The sequence below is a fragment of the Octopus sinensis genome, linkage group LG10 (assembly GCF_006345805.1).
Source record: "Octopus sinensis linkage group LG10, ASM634580v1, whole genome shotgun sequence".
Classification (NCBI taxonomy): Eukaryota; Metazoa; Mollusca; class Cephalopoda; order Octopoda; family Octopodidae; genus Octopus; species Octopus sinensis.
Window position 1 is genome coordinate 70,509,649 of NC_043006.1, and position 10,000 is coordinate 70,519,648.

The 10,000-nt window shown below is 39.7% G+C and overlaps 1 protein-coding gene and 1 long non-coding RNA gene across 3 annotated transcripts in view; one reads left to right on the plus strand and one right to left on the minus strand.

Annotated features, from left to right (window-relative positions):
* LOC118765161 overlaps positions 1 to 5,118 on the minus strand; it is a 16,294-nt gene extending 11,176 nt beyond the window's left edge. Inside the window, exon 1 of the long non-coding RNA XR_005001028.1 lies at positions 5,055 to 5,118. This is a non-coding gene — a long non-coding RNA (uncharacterized LOC118765161). The remainder of the gene's footprint in view (positions 1 to 5,054) is intronic.
* The window catches only part of LOC115216424 (ras-associated and pleckstrin homology domains-containing protein 1), a 529,703-nt gene that overhangs the window by 134,025 nt on the left and 385,678 nt on the right, over positions 1 to 10,000 (plus strand). The window lies entirely within an intron of this gene.

Consider the following 10,000-nt stretch of genomic DNA (forward strand, 5'->3'; position numbering starts at 1 on the left):
CCATATATATGATACTGCAGGAGCTCAATGATTCCATTGACTCATCATCATCATCGTTTAACATCCGTTTTTCCATACTGGCATGGGTTGGACCCTTCAAATCTGTAATCTGTACACTTATTTACAAACACATATGTTGTTGAATATGCATCATATTTTTATTAAACACTTTTATTAATACTTTGATACATGCATCATCACTTAACATCTGTCTTCCATGCTGGAATGAGTTCAATGGTTTGACAAGGTCCAATGAGCTGGAGCACTATATCAAGCTCCAATGTCCGTTTCAGCATAGTTTCTGTGTCCAGATGCCCTTCTTAATGCCAACCATTTTTCAGGGTGTACTAGGCTCTTTTTTTGTGACTCTGTCACTAGTGAGCTTGCCAAGTAACTTGAAAGACAAGGAAAGATACCTCTTGACTGAATAGGGTCGAGTTGTAAGAAATATGGCTTTACACAAGGTTTTGAAAGGCTAGTGTATGATAGAGGGACAGGTACAGACATCTTGCTATAGAGGAGATACATGATTACTCTGTAATATTTATAAGGGTGGGTGGGCATAGCTGGAAAGAAGACAATGATGATGGTTTGATAAGGGGTAAATGTCAGTATGGTAGGGAGAACAAGAAAGACTGGCAATGGTTCAGGAAGGAGGAGGTGATAAGTGGTGGTGAGGAAGGGAGGAGAACAACAGGATAATAATTTTGTAGGCAGATCAGAAAATATGGAGATGATGTGTGTGTGTGTTTGAAAGAGAGTAAGATGCAGTAACAGAGATGGATCCAGAGATATGTAGGGGTGGCTGTAATGAGTGAGGGACAAAAGTGCAGAGTTAGATGAAATCTGTGCATTCTCTGCTCTCATATGATTATTGCAGCTGAACAGTACTGTAGTTAGGTGAGTGGAAAGATGGGTGTTAGGAAGATGAGATGTGGGGAAAGATTCACAGAGACAGATTGGGTGCAGGGGCAGGGCCTGATGAGTGTGTAGGTATAAACCTAGGACTTCACTTTCATCAAGACCAGTAGGTCTTCTTAAGCTAAGCAATTTTTGTTCTTTATCATCTCTGTGAGGTTCAACATCTTGAGATCAGCTTTCAGTACATCATCCCATGTTCTCCTGGGTCTTCCACCCTTGCAAGTTCCATCCACTTTTAGCAATCAACACTTCTTTATACAGTCGTTCTCGTCCATATGCATCACATGACCATACCAGTGCAGTCTTCTCTCTTGCATACTCCATCTGAGTAGATGCACACTGATGTTGCACATCTAGTGGAACATACTACCTTCATTCATTTCTAGTCTTCACACGACCTCTGCATTCTGGGCCCATGTCTCATTACCATGTGGTATTGTTGATCATACACAAGCATCATACAATCATTAACATATAGTAGTTTCTAAGGCTAACTAATCTTAAATTCCTCTGTTATGGCCTGAAGGACAATGATGTATAGGAGGGGACTGTGAACTGGGCCCTAGTGAACTCCTACAAGCACACTAAATTCATTGCTAACCCTCACCTTACTGATAGATCACTTTAACATTGCTTGTATGGCTCTCACAAGCTATTAATCTACTCCTAGCTTCTTCAGGGATTACCATATAATGGAGTGAGGGACCCTGCTAAGTTTTCTCTCAGTTGACAAATGCCAAGTACAATGGCTTACTTTTAGCTAAATGTTCCTCTTGCAGTTGTCTTGCTAAAAATACTTCTCTCTAGCACAAAACAAAACTGCATTCTAACCTAATTCTCTTCCTAATTAATTGGGCTTTCACTCTTTCCGTAACTTTCATGACCTGGTTCAGCAATTTGATACCTCTGTTGTAATTATTTCTATCTAAAGCATCTCCATTATCATTGTAAAAAGTTAACTGTAATGCTGCTACACCCATCATTGGATATGACCCCTTCCTGATTAACTATACAGGCGACTAGGCAGTACCCTACTCTGCCAGATATTTTAACCATCTCAGCAGTGATTCCTGATGGACCAGGGGCTTTCCTTAATTCCTTTGGCATGCTGCAGTCAACTAGAATAGCTAGTCTCTCTGTTGGGTCCATGTTAGAAAGACCTTCTTTATCCCATGCATTCTCCATGTTTAGTAGTCTTTCATAGTCATCTTTCATAGAGATTCTTTCCAGAATCTCTAAGTCTAACTGAACCATTATCCATCTACACATATTCATCACCCAATCTCAGTTTCCTCTGATACACTTCCTTGCAATCCAGAATACTCCATGCCTCTGATCCTCATGCTGTATAATATTGGCTAACCTCTTCTTTTCTGCTTCTCCATTTGCTCATTACGTATGTGGCCTAGTTTCCCTTCTAGCTACCTGGTGTAATTCTTTGCTACACCCAATCCTTCCATGCCTGTCTCTTCACTTTTATGCCTCATCATCCTTAGAATTGCTTCATCATTCTCATTAGGTTGTTCTGAAGGAACTTCCAGTTCTCTTCTAAGCTATACATCTTTGTCTCCTCCTCCATCTTGTCAAATCATACACTAAGTTGAGATTCTTAATGTTTGTGTGTGTGTGTATACTGAGGGAGAACCTCATCAGTCATGAATGACCATGGAAGTACACCTAGAAAGTTTCCCTCCGAAGCATGACTCCAAGCAAGGTTGTTTGCGGATGACCAGCAGTAACCCATGCATACCAACCTCCTCTCTCCATGCCACTGATGTTGTCCAAGGGAAAGGCAAAGGCTGCTACTGCTTGACACCAGTGATATCACAACTCATTTCTACAGCAGACTGAACTGGAGCAATGTGAAATAAAGTGTCTTGCTCGAGGACATAACACAGCCCAGTCTGGGAATCAAACTTACAATTCACAATTGTAAGCCCAAAGCTCTAACCACTGAACCATGCACCTTCACTTGTGTGTGTGTGTGTGTGTGTGTGTGTGTGTATGTGTGTGTATATATGTGTATATATATATATATATATATATATACACACACACACTACGCAATCAATATATGTATGTATATATGCGTGTGTATATATATATATATATAAAAATTTTTTGGCAGTGTGGTAAGTAGTTTGCTTACGAACCACATGGCTCTGGGTTCAGTTCTACTGCAAGGCATCTTGGGCATCATGGCATCTTGGGCAAGTGTCTTCTACTATAGCCTTGGGCTGACCAAAGCCTTGTGAGTAGATTTGGCAGACAGAAACTGAAAGAAGCTCATTGTATGTGTGTGTGTGTTTGTACCTCCACCATCACTTGACAACCAATGTTGTTGTGTTCACGTCCTCGTAAGCTAGCAGTTCGGCAAAAGAGACCGATAGAATAAGTATTAGGCTTACAAAGAATAAGTCCTGGGGTTGATTTGTTTGACTAAAGGCGGTGCTCCAGCATGGCTGCAGTCAGATGACGGAAACAAGTAAAAGAAGAAAGGAATAAAAGAATATATATACTCATGAAATAATTTCATTGATCAGATCTTGGATTTCAGCCTCATAGAGTTCTGCATTATACTTCTCTGTATTGGATTGCTATGTGATCTGGTAACCAAGGCTGCTAGAAGAGCTTTCTCTGATAGCTTTCTCACACTACAAATTTATATATAACTAGCAGTATCGCCCGGCGTTGCTCGGGTTTGTAAGGGAAATAACTATATAAGCATTTTTAGAGAGTTACTTCCTTTATAGATGCCAATTCGGGCTTTCTTAGCCATTTCTGTTTTGGTGTCTTCAAGCCATGAAGTCGTTGTTCTAAAAGAACGCTGGTTTCCTTGACAACGCATTATGACGTTGATTTCCTTAAACTCCCTTCCCCACAGCTTCACGAGGGAGGGAAGAAGGGGGAGAAGCAAACACAGGTGCAGGTGTGACCATGGACGCCAACTCCGCCGCCATCGACACACGAAAAATTATGCATTAAAATGGAATAAAAAATAATGTTAAATTATTTTTTAAATCGTAGACTCATCGTAGACGCGCGCTAATAGCCAGACGGGCTTGATATTAATCACAACTATAAGATACCCGAATTTGGTTAAACTGCACCGCAAAATGTGGGAGGAGTTAGGAATCTAAATCGTAGGAGACAGACACTCACACAACTACAGTTTTATATATATACTAGCAGTATCGCCCGGCGTTGCTCGGGTTTGTAAGGGTATTAACTATATAAGCATTTTTAGAGAGTTACTTCCCTTATAAATTCGGGCTTTCTTAGCCATTTTTGTTTTGGTGTCTTCAAGCCATGAAGTCGTTCTAAAAGAACGCTGGTTTCCTTCACAACGCATTACGACGTTGATTTCTTTACACTCCCTTCCCCACAGCTTCACGAGGGAGAGAAGGGGGAGAAGCAAACAGGTGCAGCTGTGAGCGTGGACGCCAACTCCGCCGCCATCGACACACGATGCATTTTATGCATTAAAATGGAATAAAAAATGATGTTAAATTATTTTTAAAATCGTAGACTCATCGTTGACGCGCGCTAATAGTCAGACGGGCTTGATATGAATCACGACTATAAGATACCCGAATTTGGTTAAACTGCACCGCAAAATGTGGGAGGAGTTAGGAATCTAAATCGAAGGGGACAGACACTCACACAACTAGAGTTTTATATATATAGATTACTATTTCAGTTGATGCTATTGTAAACAGTATGTGCATTTGTGTATATATATACTGCTATAAATATGACTAGATTTATTCTATACACATAAATGTATGTACTGTCTTCACCTGACCTCAGATATATATGTTGGCCATAAACATGCATATCCTGTGTATGTCATGTACATATGTAAACCATGTACATACTGGATATATATATATATATACACACATACACTTATAAATGCACACGCATATTTGTTCACCCACATATACATATGCATGTACTTGCACATACTCATGTGCATACATTTACATCCACTGTGTGAATGTTTGGCTATGAGCACTCTCATAATTATCATTTTACCATCCACTTTTCCATGCTTGCAGACAGAATTCAGATAGAATTCATTGAGGTAGATTTTTCTATGGCTGGATGTCATTCCTGTTGCCAATCCTGACCTATTTCCAAGCAAGGTAATATCTCTCCATGGTCAGACATATTTTTCACTGGAGACTGTAAATGAACAACCTCTCTTGTACAACAGTGATGCTCATTTACAACCATCAGGTGGTGTACAGACAAGGGTTCACTTGCAAAAACACCCATGCACAATGGCCCTCTTTCAGTTTCTGCCTACCAAGTCCACTCACAAGAGTTTGGTTGGCCCAGGGTTATAATAGAAGCCACTCACCTAAGGTGCTGTGCAGTGGGACAGAACCCAAGACCACATGGTTGAGAAATAAGCTTCTTAACTGCACAACTATACCCATTAGTAATTATTCTCAATCTATTAAGGTTTTGAATTTGTTTATATCATCGTCATCATCATCATCATTTAACGTCTGCTTTCCATGCTGGCATGAGTTGGACGGTTTGACAGGAGCCGGCAAGCCAGTGTCTGTTTTGGCATGATTTTTCTGGCTGGGTGCCCTTCCTAACACCAACCATCCCACAATGTGGACTGAGTGCTTTTGACATGGCACCAGCACAAGCAAAGGTCAGTTTTGGCATGGCTTTTACAGCTGGATGCCCATGCTGAGGTATACCCTCAAGGTATCAGGGGTCAAAATATAGGGTACTGCCAGAGGTGCTCGAGTACGGGGTAGCGACTTCACATGAATGTGAAGAGTGTCGGGGTGGGGAATGCAGTAACTAGTGGTAAAACCTGGGTACACATACATTTTCACACACACACACATTCACAGTATATTCGCAATTAGATGCGTGTTTATTTTCATGTAAATATAACAAATATAGGCATGTCTATAAATGTGTTTGTGTGTTGGCACGAATGTATATTTTGTGTATATACTCAGTATATATATACATACGTAAATAGTCAAGGATAAACATGTATCTTTTCAGTATAACGCAATAACACCAGAGTGAGAGCAAAAACAAACACTAACACGCTGACCTTTCCTTCAATAATATCAACAATATCATAACATTGACGACAACACTGCCACAATAACACCAACAACAATAACTGTGATAACGTAATAACAACAATGGAGTAATGGCAATCACAGCACAACAACAACTGCAACACGATAATAATACAATAACAACAAAACAATAACAACACAATGACTACAACATTGCAACAATAATAACACAACAACAACATGATGATGGTAATAACATAACATCAACATACATCAGCAACATGCAGCATCCCCTCCCACTTCACCTCTTCCACATGTTCAGATATGGGTGGTGGTGGTGGTGGTGGTGGTGAAATTTACCTCTTGTCTTGCAATCAATCAATAATACAGGTGAGTCACTGTCCTACCTCAGCACAGACATTGTACCATCACTACTGCCCCACCGCTATCACTATAGTTCTACCTTGGCACACACACACACACACACTGTACTTTCACCACCACCACCAACAACAACAACAATTTCACCACCTGCATCATCAACACCACTGTCAGCACCAATACCTCCATCAGTATGACTGTCAACATTACCACCGGCGCTGTCGGCACCACCACCACCACTACCATCAACAACACTACCATTACCATCACCACCACCCGGCTATCAACATCACCATCACTGCTATCAACACCACCACCACCACTGCTGTCAATACTACCACCACCGCTGTCAACACTACCACCACCGCTGTCAGCGCCACTACCGCCACTGTCAACACCACCACCACTGCCGCCGTCAACACCATCGCCACCATCAACACCGCCACCGCCATCAACACCATCACCAAAACTACCAATTTGCTAGAAATATCAGTCAAATTTCTTTTATATTAATTACTTTCTACTGTCATAAAGAATGCATTGGAGAATGAAGTCCAAGTTATACTGTGCCTGAATATAAGACAGGATGATCATGGTTGGAATGACTTTGATCATCATAGCTCTTATTTAATTGAGATTGACCTGAAGCTAAACCACATCACACCATGACCACCACCACAGCCACCTCAGCCATCTTAATGGCTGTTGCTAACAGGTTGCTATGGTTACTGCATAGTAAGGGAATCTCAGGAACTCCATTCTTTACACACACACAAATACATACCAACACACACTCACACACAAACATACATACACATATCAGAGAGTTTTTAAACTCAGCACAACAGAGGCTTCCCCAATGCAGGTTTACAATACTTTCTCTAACAACCCTCTGGTGTCTTACTTCACTTTGTCTCTTTTTACTCCCTCCACTTTGTAATTATTTCTCTCTCTCTTTCTCCCCCCCCTCTCTCTATCTATCCATCTATCTATCTATCTATCTATCTATCTATCTATCTATCTATCTATCTATCTATCTATCTATCTATCTATCTATCTCTCTGTCTATCTATCTAGCTATCTGTCTGTCTATCTATCTAGCTATCTGTCTGTCTATCTATCTAGTTATCTGTCTGTTTATCTATCTACCTATCTGTCTATCTATCTATCTCTATCTAGCTAGCTAGCTGTCTGTCTATCTATCTATCTATCTATCTATCTATCTATCTATCTATCTATCTATCTATCTATCTATCTATCTATCTATCAATTCGTCTGTCTGTCTGTCTATCTATCCGTCTATCTTTTCATCCATCCATCTTAATATTCACTCTAACACATACTTTGTATATACCAAGACACTTTATACAACTAGGTACATAGGGACGCAAATAGATTTCGCAATGCAAATAACTATACATCCACACACACACACACACACACATGCACAGATATGCATACACATGTAGACACCTATAGATAAATACACACACAGATGTAGTTTTTAAGTGGTTTCCTTATTTACTATATCTGCGCGCACAGAAATATGAGTGCACATAACTATATGCACAAATTTGAATACACACAAACACACATGTATTTATGTATTTATTTGTTTGTGTATGTATGTGTGTGTATATATGTATGTGTGTATGATATATATATATATGGAGAGAGAGAGAGAGAGATGTGTGTGGATAGATAGATAATGTGTCTATTTTTAATGTAACTTATGCAAGTGTATGTACATATACATTACATAAGGTAGGCACACGCATAGTCATATATCAAACATATACAAATGTATACACTCACTAATGCATGCGTGTACACACACACACCTCAAGCATCTTAAAAAAAGCTAGAAAGGTGCTTGGGAAAAACTGCAGGATTGTATGAATGGTGGTGAAAGTGATGAAAATGGTGGTGGTGGCGGATGATGAAAAGAGGAGGATGATGATGATAATGATGATAGTGTAGAATCCATCTAATAGTGTATCTCTACCGATAACAACCATCATCATCATCATCGGATGATGATGATGGTAGTGATATCGCTGGTGGTGGAGGCAATGGTGGTTGTTGAACACTTCAAAAAGTTCCTTTACCGTAACAACCCCTCCCACCATTTCATGTGGTGGTGGTGGTGGTGTTGTTGTTGTTGGTGGTGGTGGTGGTGGTGGTAAAAGAAATGAATCTGTAGACTTAACATCATGTTAGTATGGAGATGGTGATGATGATGATGTTAATGATGATGAAAGCATTGGTTGTTGTTTTTTAGCCCCAGGTCAGCCTTGCTGAAACACACTTCATAGTTAAAGGTATTCCAGTTATGACCATCACGTCTTTATTTTATTTTATCTTTTATCTTTCTTTTATCTTCTGCTTATTTCAGTCATTAGACTGCGGCCATGCTGGAGCACTTCTTTGTAGAATTTAAGTCAAAAAGACCAACACCAATAATTTTACATTTTTTAGACCCCGGTTCTTATTCTATCAGACCCTTTTACTGAACTGCTAAGTTACAGGGACATAATCACACCAACATGGTTGTCAAGTAGTGGGGGACAAACACACACACACACACACACACACACACACACACACACACATATGCACACACACACACATGCACACACACACATATATAATGGGCTTCTTTCTGTTTCTGTCTACCAAATCCATTCACAAGACTTCGGTTGGCCTGAGGCTATAGTAGAAGACACTTGCCCAAGGTGCCATGCAGTGGGACTGAACCCAGAATCATGTGATTGGGAAGCAAGCTTTTTACCACACAGCTACTATTTATTTATTTGATTTTTTTTTTTTGTTTTTTGTTTTGTTTTCTCAAATTCTGTGTTCTTTTATGTTTTATTTTTAAGATGTGAAGGTGTGATATGAGGGAGATTGGTTGTTGCTTCTAGCAGGTTCTCTTGTTAGCTCTTCTGTAATGAGTCTCTGTCTCTCTTTCTCTGTCTGTCTGTCTCTCTCCATGTGTGTGTGTGTTTGTCAACAAAACATGCATCAAGAGAAATAACACAGTGGCCAGTGGCAGGAATTAAGACAACAAGGATGAATAAAAAATATGGTAAATACCCAATGATAAATTCTTTATTTATTGAAGCTGTCTTCACTGTCAAGAAAAATAAACAAACATTGAGTGGTAATTGTGGTGAAGCCTGAAAGAAAAGCTGACTGCCGGCCAGTATTCTCAGGAATTGACAAACTATTTAGGAAAAGACAAAGCATGTGAATTCATGTTGTATGTAATAACCTCTCTCCCACATATATCTAATGTATGTGTCTGTGCGTGTGTTTGTTTTTATGTCGGTTTTTTTTTTTTCCATGTTAACATGGTTTGATGAATATATAACACTGAGGCATTGTTTTAAAGCTGGATGTCCTTGATTTTCATATAAGGGATCTCTTATTTCACATGTTTTGAAAAGTGCAGAGTCAATAGGCAACTTGTTGTCTGAGAAATGACAACAACCTTAACCACTTGTAGCTTAGTTGTTTTTCATGCAAAACATGTAGGATGTAAACATTCAAATAAATATACAGGCACACACAGACATACACATGCACACATACACACAATGTTCATATAGTTTCCCTCTACCAAGTTCGTTCAC